Genomic DNA, 15630 nt, shown 5'->3' with positions numbered 1-15630 from the left:
CTTGGGGCACATGACTCCGGAGGAGGCTTTCTCTGGGAAGAAGCCTGATATTGGTCATCTTCATATCTTTGGATGCATTACATACTCCTATATACCCAAGGAGAAGAGGACCAAACTAGAGCCCACCGCAGAGAAGGGTATCTTTGTGGGCTACAGTGAGACCTCAAAGGCCTTTCGGATTTACATTCCTGCATAGAGGAGAGTTGTTGTCACACGGGATGTGAAGTTCGAGGAGGATAGGGCCTTTAGGAGGTCACGGGAGTTAAAGTATCTAGATCAGCTAGACCCTCAGTAGCAGTTGAGTCAGTCGCAGGGATCCAGTGGGCAGGGATCAGAAGGATCAGGAGGTACATCTATGAGGATGTCAGGTCCGTCAGTGAGCAGTGGCTCATCGAGTCAGACGTGTGGTGCTCCGGGCAGCATGCAGAGCAGTTCACAGAGCAGTTCACTAGGGAGTCCACTGATGGACAGTTCACACGGTACCTCAGCTTCTACAGGTTCAGGTGCAGGCAGGAGGACAGCAGACAGACAGTCAGGAGTTCAGGCTACTGATGATGATGAGGAGGAGTTTCATTCTCCGGTGGGAGAAGTGCGCTCAGGGAAGAGGAAGCCCAAGTGGCTTCAGGACACCTTGAGAGATGCCACATCTGTTGCTGAGCCGAAGAGGCCGGTCAGAGAGAGTAGACCACCTGAGAGGTTTTGTAGCTATATGGCGATGGTTACCAGCATCCTTGACTCTGAGCCTTCTAGCTATGAGGAGGCAGCTAGCCAGCAGGTCTGGAGAGAGGCCATCAGGAGGAGTATTCTTCTATCATGAAGAATGATGTTTGGGAGGTGGTGCCGAGGCCTGAGGGCAAATCCGTGGTTACTTCCAGATGGCTTTACAAGGTAAAGCATGCTGTAGATGGCAGCATTGAGAAATTCAAAGCGAGGTTTGTGGCTAGAGAGTTCTCCCAGGTAGAGGGAGTTGATTATGAGGAGACCTTCGCTCCCGTGGCTCGATATACTTCGATCCGCTCCATTATATCGATAGCAGCAGAGATGGGTTGGAAGATTCACCAGATGGATGTGAAGACCGCATTTCTCAATGGCTTCATATAGGAGGAGGTGTACATTGAGCAGCCACAGGGCTTTGAGGTGCATGGGAAGGAGTCCCATGTGTGCAGATTGAAGAAGGCCCTTTATGGCCTGAAGCAAGCTCCCAGAGCTTGGTACTCCAGGATCAGTGTTACTTGGGAGCGGGAGCGGGAGCGACCATTTTCAGAAGCTCCCGGTTTGGGAGCGAATCCCGGAGCGATTTTTTAAAAATATATATATTTTTTATATTTTTTAATTTTTGATACATATATGTCAACAAAAACATGTAGAATGATGAAATAGACATAAAAAACATAAAAAAACATAAATTGATCATTGAACCATATCACATCAATCATCTAGAAATTATAATCGTCATCAACCTTAGTAAAATAATAAATTAAAATAACATTCAATTCAATAACATTTATCATCATTGATCACCAAAGTAACAAGTTGTACTTGTAAGCCAAGTTTAACCATTACAAGAAGTAATATCGAAGATATTTCTAAGTCCTAACTTCTAACTGTTAACATGATATGAAATGTTAAAAATTTATAAAATGAAACATGAATAATGAGATGAAATGAAACAACTTTAGTCTTTCACAAAGCATCATATTCATAATTCACAATCATTACCAATGAGTTATAATTGCCAAGGCCCAACTTCAAACTTCAAATTTTCATTGTCACAGTGATATAATGTTTACAAAAAATATCATAATGTCATAATGATATGAAAGAGTCAAGAGTCAAGAGTCAAGGACTCAAAACTCAACACTGAACAATTATGAAAACTAAAGTGACAAGTCTAATAGAAACTAAAAAAGACAAGTAAACTGTAAATCTACAAGTGGCCCTTGCCACGAGAGTCTCCAGGAGTATAAGTAGGTCGTGGCGGTCTTCTAGGAGTCTCCCGCCCAGACCGACGACCAGAACTAGAGCCTCCACGCGAGGGTGTCGATGGAGGTGGCGACAGCAATGGAACAAGACTCGGGCCCCGAGAACTGCTACTGGATGGTGGAGGTGGAGGTGGCATGGCTGCTGCAGTTGCTTCAGCTTCATCCCGTACAAGCTCATCTTCTAGTTCTTCCATATGTACAATGCCATCCTCCAAATTGTCGTCCTTAGGGTGATTGTCCCAAATTTTATATGTGGGATCTTCATTAGCCCGATCACAGTAATGGCTCAACAACCTCAAATTGTAGTGCACATAAACCAAGCTTTCTGCTCGGTTTTCGTTGAGCCTGTTTCTTTTCACATTATGTATATAACTGTAGGTGCTCCAACACCTCTCTGCAGAAGAAGAATTTACAACCTGTGCAAGAACTTTCAATGCCAATTTTCGCAAAAGTCCGTCGCCGCCATATGTTTCCCACCATGTGAGAGAATCAAATTTATCTTTGTCGTCCATTGCATGGAAGTTACCATACAAACCACTGCCAGTGAAGTATCTGCCTATTTCAAGGCGCACAGCTGCACATTCCTCCCTGTCAGGCACCAACTTTTCTAATGCATCCAGATATCCTTTAGTTACCTCTCGATCTAAATGGGGTTTGGTCCTAACACCACCCCCTGCTGCAGGTTTGCCCAACCAAGAATCTGAGTAGTATTTTGGCGTAAGGATATACGCCAAGCAATGTAGTGGAAGGTTAAGCCTTTTCCACCGTTCACACACACAATCGTGAATCAGATTGTACAAGTCGGGATCTCTGTTATTAACAATGTCTTTTATTTCCCCCAACATGGTATCCATTTGCTCATACACCTCGCCAATCACTGGTTTGTCTGTATCTGCAAACCGAATCATGTTATAAATTGGCTTGGTGAAATCCAATACCTGTCTCACAGTTGTCCAAAACTGCCCATCAAGAGCGGCCTCCTCCACCGTTTCAAAACCTGCAATGTCAGCTACATTTGTAGCCCTTTCCTTTAACACCTGCCAATTTGGACTTGATACCATGCTAGCTAAACCCTCTCTTACCTTCAAAAGGCGCCTGAAGGTGAGGTAATAGCTACCAAATCTAGTCCTCGCAATCTTCAGCAACTCCAATCTCGAGTGACTGCGGAAAAGGCAATGGGTATTGCTATGATTTGTAATAAATTTTATCATTTTTTTTCCTTTCTTGTACAAATCACCAATCCATTGGTATTGTTCATTTTTGTTTTTGACAATATCATGCAACAGAAGGTTCAATGTGTGAACCAAACATCCAGACCAAAATATGTTCGGGTATCTATCCTCAATAATTGCTCCCGCTGCCTTACAATTAGGAGCATTATCAGTGATGACTTGGATGACATTGTATGGGCCAATACGCTCAATTGTTTCAAGCAATGCTTCTCCAATGTTGATAGCGGTCTTGAACTTGTCTGAGTAATCATGTGCAGCTAGAAAAATGGGACCACTTCGGGACACAGCAAGAACACTTATCAATGGCTTGCCTTTTACATTTGTCCATCCATCAGATACAATGGACACCCCATTGTCAGTCCAAGAACTTGTCATTTTATTCAAAGAATGTGATATTTTTGCTTTTTCATGATTAAGGCCAACAGTTCTTGCCTTGTCATACCCAGGGCTCTTGTATCCTTTAGGGGCATCATTTATGGCAGAAACCATTTCGTGCCAATAAGGTGAGCGTAGAACATTGAATGGTATCCCATTTGCATAGAGGAACCTGTAAATTTTTGAATCCACATCATTCCTACACCCCTCATCAAGGAAATCTGATATGGTTCTACGGCGTAAAGATGATGACCCTGAGCCTCCATGTCCATATCCACTGCCTTGGGAGGATGTTGAAGGAGTTCTTTGTGAGCTTTCAAAGAAACCCCTTGATCTTTTTGCTTTGTATTGGGCGTCCTCCTCTTCCTTTATGTATTTGGCTCTATCTGCTGTTGACACCGCGTCGCAAGTTCTGATTCCTATTTGTTTCTCTCCATCCCATGCCCTTTTCCCGCAAAGGTGTCTTCTCAAACGGGTGTATGAGCCTGTGTAATCAGTGTTGCAATGGGGGCAATGAAATTTAGTGGTTCCACCCCCTCTCCCTGTTTCAGCCCTTTGAACATATTTCCACAATGGAGTTTGGTCTTGTTTAGTTTTTTGACCCTCATGTTCACCCTCCTCCACATCCTCCTCACTGGGGTTTTCACCTATTTGACTTCCTCCGGCTTCTTCATCCACCTCTTCAGTTTCAGGCCCCCTCCGTTTCCTACTCTCCACCACCATAATAACCAGAAAAGGGACCAGGAAGAGGAAAATGCCAATAAAAATCCCCAGGTCCATCGTGTTTGATGTTTGTAGGGTTTGAGTCTTGAATCTGCAAATTAATTTAGTTTATTGGGATTAATTCATTTAATTTATTAATTTAATTTAAATTAATGATCTTTAAACTCAAACAGGTAAATTAAACTAAACAAACTAACTACCTAACCAACTAAACTAACTAAATGATTAAGTTACTTACCTCTGCAAGCTTGCTCCTCGCTCCTTGGCACTTGCTCCTCGCTCCTCAGCTCTGGCTCCTTGCTCCTCAGCTCTTGCTCCTTGCTCCTTTGTTCTTCCTCAGCTCTCAAGCTCAAGCTCAATCTCATTGAAATGATTTTTTTTTGGCCCATTGGGCTTATAAACCAAAAAAAATTAGTTAAATTTTTTTGTTTTTTCGGGTCCGGCGGAATTTTTTTCCGCCGAACCGCTCCCGGATTTTTAAAATTCGCTCCCGGAGCGTTTTTTAATGCCCGGGAGCGATCAGGGAGCGATCGCTCCCGGGCATTAAAAAGCGCTCCGGGAGCGCGGGAGCGATCGCTCCCTGAAGCGCTCCCTCATAGACCAGGGAGCGCAAATTTTTTTTACGGGAGCGCGCTCCCGAAAATCGCTCCCGTCCGGGAGCGATTTGGGGAGCGCGCTCCCGACCCGCTCCCGCCCGGAGCGCGCTTCGGGAGCGGGTTCGAAGGGGGGGGGGGGCGCTCCCCCGCAACAGTGTCCAGGATAGATACATACTTGCAGGGGATGGGTTTCACAAAGAGTGAGGCAAATCCGAACCTTTACTTTATTGTGATTGGTGAGGAGCCTCTCATTCTGGTGCTGTATGTGGATGACTTGATCATTACAGGTGCAGAGAGACTCATAGAGCACTGCAAGAGAGATCTTGCGGCGGAGTTTGAGATGAAGGACATCGGCTTGATGCATTACTTTTTGGGTTTGGAGGTGTGGCAGGAGGAGGGGCATTTCTTCCTGGGGCAGGGGAAGTATATTGTGGACATCCTTAGCAGATTCCACATGGAGGATTGTAGACCCATGTCGACACCGATGATCACCAACTGGAAGAAGCTTCATGCTTCAGATTCCGAGTTGGTGGATCCCACATTGTACAGGCGGCTGATTGGTTCCTTGATGTATTTGGTCAACACTAGACCAGATATTTGTTTTGCAGTCAACACGATGAGTCAGTTTATGTGTGAGCCTAGGAAGGTTCACTGGGTGGCTGCAAAACACATTTTGCGGTACTTGCAGGGGACAGTGGATTATGGTCTGGACTACAGGCAGGGAGATGGAGATTGGCAGGATACACTGATTCTGATTGGGCAGGTTGTGCTTCTGATAGGAAGAGCACTTCAGGGTGTTGTTTTGGGTTGGGTTCAGCGGTAGTGTCATGGTTCAGCGGAAGCAGCAGTCAGTAGCACTGAGTTCAGCGGAAGCAGAGTATATGGCAGCCAGTCTAGCTAGTTGTGAGGCCATCTGGCGTCGCAAGATGTTGTTTGGCTTATTTGGTCAGCCGTTGAGACCTTCAGTGATTTACTGTGATAATCAGAGTTGCATTAAACTCACGGAGAATCCAGTATTTCATGACAGGTCAAAGCATATCGAGATCATATATCATTTCATCAGAGACTATGTTCAGAAGGGAGCTGTGAAGCTTGAGTATATTTCCACTGATGAGCAGGTTGCAGATATCCTTACCAAAGCCTTACCACGGGGCAAGCATGTCTACTTCAGAGACAAGATGGGTGTGGTGAGGAACACCTTCCTCGGTAAGAGGGAGTGTTGAAATTTGGTACCGGAGGACAGGTGGTTCCCTTAGGCTTTGATCTTTGGCCTAGGGAAAAGTGTCCAAAAGAATTTAATTTTTCTCCTAAAGTGACTTTATAATTTTATAAAGTTAAATCTAATTTAAAAGTGACTTTAAGTGATAAAGTTACTAAGTCTAATTTTAAAGTAAATGAAAAATTAGAAAGGAAAAGTGACTTTGGAAATAAATGACTAAGTGGGTCTTTATTAAAGTGGGGTGAATTAAAAAATAGAAAGTGAGATTTAAATGAGCATTTAATCTCAACCATTGATCTAAATCTATTTCAGCCATTGGATTTGGAGATCACCCAAAAGTCACTTGGATCACCCAAAAGTCACTTGGAGTTATATTAAAGGAGGAAAAGGAGGAAAAGGTCATTCATTCTTTCATGAGCAGATTGGGAGAAGGAGAGCAAGAGAGCAAGAGAGATTTCTGAGCAGGGAGGAGAAGGAGACAACAGCTTGGCACACATTCCAAGGCAGCAGTTGAGCAGATTTGTACAGTTGATTCAGCACATAGTGAAAGGCAGATTTTTGCACAAAAATCGAGGAGCAGTTTGTTGATTTTTTTGCACACAAAACGAAGGCCGTACAACATTTATTGCTGTCCTGTTTGCTGTAATTTCTAGATTGCTGTGAGGCACGGGAAAGGAGATAAGTTGTAAATTTGCTTGCTGATTTTTTGCTGAATAATTCTCACTGTAAAAAGGCAATTTTCAGAAATAAAGAAGAGCTCTCAAACTGGTTTTCCCCAAGAGTTGTAGGGGGTTTTTCCAGGGTCAAGTTGACAAAAAATATCAGTGTTTTAATGTGTTTTAACTTTTAATGGCTGTTTTTGATTGCTGATTTTTAATTCTGCAATTTCCAGCATTCTGAAAAATTTCCAGAATTTGTGTTTTCAGCAATATTTATTTTTTTCAGTCTGTTAAATGTATGGTTATGGGAATGGGCATTTAACTACATGGGAGAAATAAGGAGAAACTGAAAACCGGGGTGGGAAAACAGAAATTTCTACATACTAAAGAGGCCGATTTCTCCAAGATTATATTACTCTTCAAAGAGGGCTGAGTTTAACTTTTCAAGGGGTTGAGTTACTCATCTTTGTTGGACGTACCACTGCCCACAAATCTCTGTGTTTTGGGTCAAGTTTCCTGTTCTGTTGGAGTTGCGTGTGGAAGGGATTGAGTTTCCTATTGTTGGTCGAGCCCATACTCTCTGGTTGAAAACTGATTTCAAGAAGGAGCCAAGTTCAGTAAGTCTTGTGGGACGAGCTCATTCTCAATGTTGGCCGAGTTGTTGATCTTGTGACTGAGTTTTCTCCCCAAATGTGCTGAGAGTATGTCTGCTGTAATGGTCATGAGTTGCTGATTTACTCGCTGAAGTGACTACTGTACATATATAGTCAGTTATAATCGCTGAATATTAAATGAGGGGGTTATATGGTTGCTGGTTTAGTGGCTGAAATAGACATTCCTTGCATGGGACTGATATCACTGTGAAAGGAGGGTTGATTTGCTAAGTTTTGGAGGGTTGAGTTACCTGTTTTATGGGGCTGATCTGACTGTTGTTCATAAGGGAATATTTCCTGAGTGGAAGGTGTCATATTTGGGGCAGAATGTGTGCTGTATCACTGTTGAAGGAAACATTATAATGCTGATGTCTTTCTGGGTATTCTATCAGTCACCTACAACTATGTGTTCATCACAGACTTGCTGGTACTTATCATTTTATTTCCTTAATTTTGCTGGTGTATGCTCTTTCCTTGGTATGTAGTTCTTTTAGAATTTAATATAAAGTATATGCTGTTGGGTTGATGCATTTTCATGGAGTATATGTGATTCTGTGTTTGTCTTTAATAAAATAATTTATAAAAAGTGCACCTACAATCAAGCACACATAAACTGTTTGATGAAACCTCTCGCTAAAAATCTCATTAAACACTCAGTCAATTGTTGGGAAATTTAAGGTACTTCCAGGGGGAAAATATTACAGTAGTATCAGAGCATAATCTTGGCTAGCTGTGGGGAAGCCAACAAGATATTGGAAGAGTTGGGCATGCATGCACAATAATTGGTGGAATTATAGACATTCAATGACTCAAGGAAGAAGGATTATGCAAGGAAACATGGACAAGATCCGCAGCAATAATGTCAAGCTTATAGGAGTGTTGACCCTGTTACCCACCAAAAGTGAGTGACCCCATAGGGGAATTTTTCTCCTTGACATCTCTTCAGCCGATAGCCAGCAACCCCTGACAGCCACCAGTGTAGCCGATGTATTGTGGCATTTGATATCCGCTTCGAGTCAGTCATATGCCCCCTTGCTCATCTGTCGAGAGCATATGTTTGAAGGTGGGCATTCCAATCTTAAAGATATCTTTTAAATTGTGCAATCGGGTGCTTATGCTTATTTTTCCCTTGGGCATATTGGGCATGGATTATTGGGTGACTTGGAAGAAGAAAGGGTTTTGACTGTAGTTTTGTTCCCTCACCTTAAATGGGGGGGGGTTAATCCTCAATCCTAGTCCCGTGGGATCTTCCCTATTGGCCTATGACTTCAAGAAGGACACTACTTGAGAAACCCCGATTTTGGTAGTGCGGTCCTGTGTTTCCATTTCACATTTTTCACTTCCTCTGCCCATTACAAGCCGTATTTCATCACCGTCCCTCTCTAGGTCCATAAGGCATTGGTACACTGCCTCCCCTTGTCTACATGTTTGGGTCGGGCCTGGAAATATTGCCTTGGAGGTCGATGCAACCAAAAGAACATTAAAAGCATATCATGGCCACAAGCAAGAAACGAAACAAAAGAATATTATAAATTACAAAAGATGGCTGAGACATTAAATAACACGTGGGCAAAATCCGAACATGAGCTCCACCCTTTATCATTATGGCCATCATCCTAGTTCCTAGGGCCTCATGAGTGCCCCCACGTCATTAAGGAACCCATGCAGGTCCCAACCCTTGGTGGGCAATGAATTGCCCCACTTTAAGGGGGTAATAACTGCTTATATCATACTTTTTGAAGTGGAGGCATTCGCGAAGCTCTGCTTAGCTTCCATGAATGTCTCCTTAGCGCGGTCCAAATCAAATTCTGGTTCCTTCGCCGGGGCTTTGCAAACCCAGGTACTTTCTTCGGGCTGCTTGCCTTTGTCATCCCCTGTCGTAATACCACTCCGGAGCACGATATTTACATTAGGGTCTTCCTCGTGCGGGTCAGATTTCATAAATTGCAAGTTCTGAGTCGGGGGAGGTTGGAGTGCTCCTTTATCGCGCAACCTCACTACCAGTGTGGGACAGTCCTCCGTCTCATGGTCAAACTGCGTACAATATAAGCATGATGGTCTCGTTGGATTTGTACAATCGCGGGCATAATGCCTGGCCCTCTGCAATTGTAACATATCAGCTGTCCGCGATCTCTTCCTGGTCCCATTCCACCTCAGCCTCGTCTGCGTCCTTGAAATCCAGTGCACGCCATTCCTGCATTTTGATCGAGGGGCCATGTTTCGGCCTGAACTCTGTAGGTAGGAGTCCGATCCACAATCCATCATCAGTTCATAACTTCTATAGGTGCGCTCATTATGGCCTACTGACCTGTAGAAATTACAGAACAACTGTTGGGAATTTTGCGTATACTTTTGTAGTAGATGGCAGTTATCTGTAGCGTGTTTTCCTCCTATCTAACAAATCGCGTACCATAATGCAGACGCCGTGCTTGGTCCTACTTGTGCCTCTGGTCTCAATGGCATTGGTCCTCCTCCCGCGAGGTAATTCGCGAACACTAGGCAGTGGTCCTTGTCGTGCCCCTGGCCCTTTCACTTTACGCACCATACCTCGTCGCGCACTTCTGGACGAGCCGTCTTGTCTTGTTTCAAACTCTGCATCTCAAGGCACAAGTTTTTCAACTGTGCGTGAATCTGCTGGACTCCCAGGTTAGGATCTTGTATCGGAGTCTCGTGCAATCTCATTGTGACCTCCAAAGCCTCAGCTTGAGTGGTTAGCCTTTGTTGCGATAGCGCGTTCCGTAGATGTGGTGTTAACGAGGCTACAAACCATTCGCGGTGTTGCCCATCTGTTAAGGTCATGTTTGCTTCGCAAATTGTGCACTTCAGTCTTTGATCCAACTCCCACGGGGTTTCGCCTGGTAGCATGGTGATTTCCTTGAATCCAATGATCAACTGTGCCTCCGATTTTGGCCTGCTAAATTCCTTGTTTAGCGTAGCTTGGATATCCGCTATCCCCGCATTCGGATTGTCATTGGAATGCTTAATGTACCAGGTCAACGCGTGATCCTGCAGAGCGCTGACCAATGTTTCCTTCTTTATATTGTCGTCCGTGACACCCTGTGCTTCCCATACAGATTTTACCATGAACCAAAATTGGTTCGGATCTTCATTCCCTACTCCCTTGAACACTGGTAGCTTTATCGCGTTGGCCATACTGCTTCGCGGTGGTGGCGGAGGTGGTATGGGCGAAGTCGGGGGTGAAGATGGTGAAACTGGTGGTGGTGTGGGTGGGGGTGGTATGCGCGGAATTCTCTGCTTTATCATATTGATCGCACTTCTTGGTGAAACCTTCGCAAGCTCCTCTTCGCCTCCTCGCGGAGGTGAAATCAAGGGGCTAGTTTCTAGTTCTGTGCTACCTTCGTTTCTGTAGATCCTCCCACTCTACGTAGCCCCAAACATCAATTTATTTGCATAACCCGCTTTTCACATAGTAGCATTTTAATCCAAGTGTTCAAAGATTTAACGTACTTACCTCGCGGTCCCTTGAGGAAGCGTCGTTCTGCCTCGCTATAGTTGACCGAAGTATCTACCGTGAATTCGGTGATGAACCCTCCTATGATTTGATCCAACCAATGATCAACAACGCGCGATCTTATCTTCTGATGCTTCCAGTCTGTGCACCAATTCTGGAGTCCACACAATAGGTTTGTCGAGTTTACACCTTCCTTGGCTATCTGCTAGCCTCATGATCCACTCGTACAACTCAGTAGGGAAGGATGCAAAGAAAATTTCGTGGATCTTCGTATACAAGTAGCAATATAACCACTCTTCCTTTGATAATCGTGGATTCTTGTTTTCCTACGCCGCGAACTCGTGAATCTTTCTGTCCAACCACTCTTCAATTCCTTTCTTTGTCGGATTCCAGTGATACGACATCAGACATCTCTATGCAGATCTCGGTCTCGACAATGGAACCATTTGTTGGCTTGTTGGGGCCTGACCCAGGTTCAGAGTTAATTAGCCAAACAAATCCCGGTACTACTGGCCCTTTCGGCAACAGTCCGCGGAGCACGGACTGAGGTCTCACCCGAAGTAGTATGGGAGGGTGCTAGAACCAGGTTTCCGCACCCTGGAGATGTCTAATGAGTTCGACTAGTCTGTGATTTGTTCCGGCGCGCAGGTTGCTTCGCGCATTTCCCTGTTTCTCGCGGCCTGATACACTGCCTTCGCGTAGCTCTACCCAGGGTTTTGTGCGCCACTCTCTGCGTTATTACCCAAACCTTGCTTATATTCCAATATTTGTTTATTATCTTTGTCTACTTGAGTGCTTTAAGTTATACTTAACAACATGGAACCTTCATACATGTGTGCGCAGTAAATAGACAATATATTTGCAAATTATATCAATCATGCATTAACCCAAGAACAGATGCACAAAATTATAGCAAAACTTCTCTTTATTGATTCTTTCCACAGTTATAGACTCGACTCGCCCTGCGCACTCAGCTGCAGGGGTCCGCGCACTTAACTGTGGACTACTAGGCCTCTGTGCACACAGCTGCAGAGCCTTCTCCTACGCTACGACCCATAGACACACCCTACACTTTGACTCAACCACTTAGACGTCCTTCCTCTATTATCTTCGTTATTTTCCTTTTACACTTAGAGCCTCGCTCTATTTATACAATCCCATAGTCCGCGGACCATGGGTAGGTCTATCCAGCCGACATTATATTACAAAATTAGGGCGGACAACCATATGCAAAAGTTAAAGCATGTCGAAGTTAAATCCATAATAAGGAAGATGATAACGATGGTGTAATGAAACAAGGAGATGTACAATATCATAATAATGAAGATGCTGTTAATGAAAAGCTACCATCTGTGGCTTTGGAGAAAGAGCAGGCTGTTGTAGATATTGACAATGAAATGATGTTAGATTTATCCTTGTTGAAAGATGTCAATGAGAAACTGCCATTGGTGGCTCTGGAGAAAGAGCAGGCTGTTGTAGATATTGACAATGAAATGATATTAGATTTATCCTTGTTGAAAGAAGATGTCAATGAGAAACTGCCATTGATGGCTCTTGAGAAAAAGCAGGCTCTTGAAGATGTGGAGAATGTGAATACCTTCGAGAAAACAAGGATGGTGGGTAAAGGCAGTTCAATTATTACTGCAACCAGTGTGACTGCTGGTGTAAGTGACATTCAGAGTCGTCCACATTTAGATATTGATCTTAATAGTGGAAGATGGTTTGATGACTTGTTTTTCCTCTCAAATTTCTGCACGTGTGACAAGTTCAGAGCTTGCTACTGTAAGTGGTCATAATTTTGTGCTTTCATCAAGGGAACCGTCTACTTGCAAATATGTGTGGATGGGCAACATTCCACTGCAAGTTCATTTGCATGATTCCGAAGTTACAACAATTCCTGCCTCCCCACCTCTTCTAGTCTTGGCTCCTCATAATGGATACCTTCCTCTTCTTATTCCTGTCATAAAACCTCATTTTCAGAGTTCCTTGCCTCCTGGAACATATACAGTATGGTTTGACTACAAAGGCTTACCTTTGAAATGGTACATTCCAACTGGAGTCTTGTTTGATCTTCTTTGTGCAGAGACGGAAAGGCCATGGAATATAGCAGTTCACTTTAGAGGGTATCCAACAGATATATTAAGCCCATGTGAGGGTGAAGACAACGTGAAATGGAGTTTTATTAATTCACTAAAAGAGGCATCCTTCATAATGAACGGAAGCACAAGGAATATAATGAACATGTCAAAACCAGATCAAATAGAGCTATGGCAATGTGTTGCAAAAGGTGACATGGATGGGTATAATCGAATTTCTGCATGACTTAGGCCAGGACCTGTTGTTGAGGATGGTGCTTCTGGAACAAATCTTGGTAAAGGGTTATCAAATCGGCGGAACCATGGTGAAAGTGACAGTCTTGAAACAAGTAGAACTAGAAAGATCCCACTTCGGTTGTATTTACGTCATCTAAAAGAAGTTCAAGATGATCTTGTTGATGCATTGCCAGTGGAATGTTGGGATGAGATAACTTATATCAACAAGGCTGTAGAAATTCCAAAAGATGAAGGTTCAACTTTTACTCTGGGTGCTGCACTGGCAAGTGTGCTCCTTGAACTTTTTCCAAAACATTTTTCAGGCGAAGAGAGCAAGAGATCTACTAATTCTAGTAGCAAGTGCACAAAATCTGTATTGGAGGATGATAAAAAACGAAGAGGTTCTGTTGTCACTTCGCAAGTGGAAAGTGAAAATACATTGCTTTCTTCAAATCAGGTTGATTCAGAAATGGTACTGCATGGCTTAAACAATGCACACACTTCAACAGATCAGGACAACAATTTGAAACCATCAGAAGTACCAGAAGCTTCTTTGAGAGCAGGGATTGAGATTGTTAGAGTGCAGGGAATTGAGCCCAGCCTTGATTTGCCACTTTACTGGGTAGCTCAAAATTTAGTTGCACCTGTCCCCTCTCCGCTATGCCTCACCACTGTTCCTCTCATGTCTGATGATTCCGCTGCACACTTATCACCTACCGTAGATGCTTGTGTAAACCCTGTCAGATCGCTGCGGATGCTAAGAAATCCGTTCGGATGGGTTTCAAACAATACGTGGTTTTTACCGTCACACTGTTTCAAAAAAACGCTTCGTTGCGTTTTAAAATTGCCACTGCTGTTTTTCGTTTTATACACGCTGCCGTCGACATTACATCACAACCACGTCCTCTGACAAACATCCGTTGACCCTTGAATTTTTGCGGGTAAATCGTGGCCAGCTGGGATGTTTTGATAAAGTCGTGATAACGATTCGTGGCAGCCTACAATTATTTGGTATTCTCGTTGGCAGCTTATATATGTAATTAGTGACATATATATTTTTAATTCTAGCTTCTGCGGTGTTATACAGTTATGGGTGAAATATACTTTGACAAAGGGCTTCCCTCCTCTTGTTGTCAAACTCTGTCGAAATCTCTGAATCAAGAATGGGGAGCCCATTCCTTACTTTTGCTCTGCCTTGCTCGGCTGATGATTTGAACAGATAACAACAAAAGTTGTAGATGATAGGATAATTTTTCTAGATATAATAACATTCTATGGAGACCCAATCCATTCCGCACTCCATTACTGGTTCGCTATCACCGCAGTCTTTTGCTCCCGTTGCGCTGTCTCTCCATTGTGCTGCGAGTCTGTTAAACCCGAACTATTCTTCGCGTCAACACCGTTTTTTTTGCCGCGGTCAAGCGATGTGTTCCCCCGGTCAAACGTCAAACCCTTGGGACTATATACAATTGGTTCATATGCCTGTTTAACTATATAACTTTTAATTATATAAACATTAAACTATATAAATTTTAATTATATAATTATATAATTGTAATATATAGTTTACAACTATATAATTAATTTATTAAAAAAATTATTATATATATATATAATTAAAAAATTATTATATATATATATATTAAAAAAATAAAATAAAAAATGAACAACCCTAATCCCAAGGTGGTACTATCAACGATTACACATGCCAAAATGATGTGGTCAAATGGATAAATTATTAGCGGTCAAGTCGAGAAACATTTGTAGCGGATAAGAGATCAAGTCCTTTCATCACCAAACTTTGAGGACAAACCTTTTTGAAGGGGAAGGCAATGTTATAAACATAAATTATGTAAATATAGATAATAAGACTACATCAAAACAATGATTAATTAGTGAAGAGGTGCGTACCCAAAGGACACGACTGATCATAAAGGGACACCTGCCTAGGTATCTAAAGCAGACCCTCATTGTAACATTGAACCATCACTTATACATTTTTATATATAATAAATTATTATTACTAATACCCTTGTGTATTTTTACATTCAAGCCAACAAGCTATAAGTTTGTTGCTTCATGAGCCTATTGTGAGTCCAACATGAAGCAAATGGATAAACTTTGCTACTTGAAATGAAATGCCTTGCATAAAATAAATTGCTTCCAAAAGTAAGATTTAGAATTGTATTTGAAAGCTAAACTTGAAATGGCAAAGCATGAAAATAAGTAGCAGAAACAAAATTCAGAAAATTAACTTGTGGAAGTGATGCTGTGTTAATTTTAAGACATGCAAGATGGAATCTAAGAAAATAATCTCAAGATCAAACCACCCACATGTTCCTCCTTTTGCGAAAAAGGAGAAAATGATACCTTGGGTGAAAACCCAAGCTCCCACAAGAAAAACTAA

The 15630-nt window shown here is 42.8% G+C and overlaps 1 protein-coding gene and 1 pseudogene across 4 annotated transcripts in view; both read left to right on the top strand.

The window, feature by feature from the left end:
* Positions 1-15630, top strand: part of LOC149198125 (uncharacterized) — a 328910-nt gene that overhangs the window by 114242 nt on the left and 199038 nt on the right. The window lies entirely within an intron of this gene.
* LOC149198127 (autophagy protein 5 pseudogene) lies at positions 12201-14133 on the top strand (annotated as a pseudogene).

Source organism: Pinus tabuliformis, chromosome 2_2, assembly GCF_031772625.1.
Source record: "Pinus tabuliformis cultivar Carrire ecotype Pingquan chromosome 2_2, CPIR1, whole genome shotgun sequence".
Lineage (NCBI taxonomy): Eukaryota > Viridiplantae > Streptophyta > Pinopsida > Pinales > Pinaceae > Pinus > Pinus tabuliformis.
Note: the sequence above shows the minus strand (reverse complement) of the source record. Positions and strands in the feature narration are given on the sequence as shown.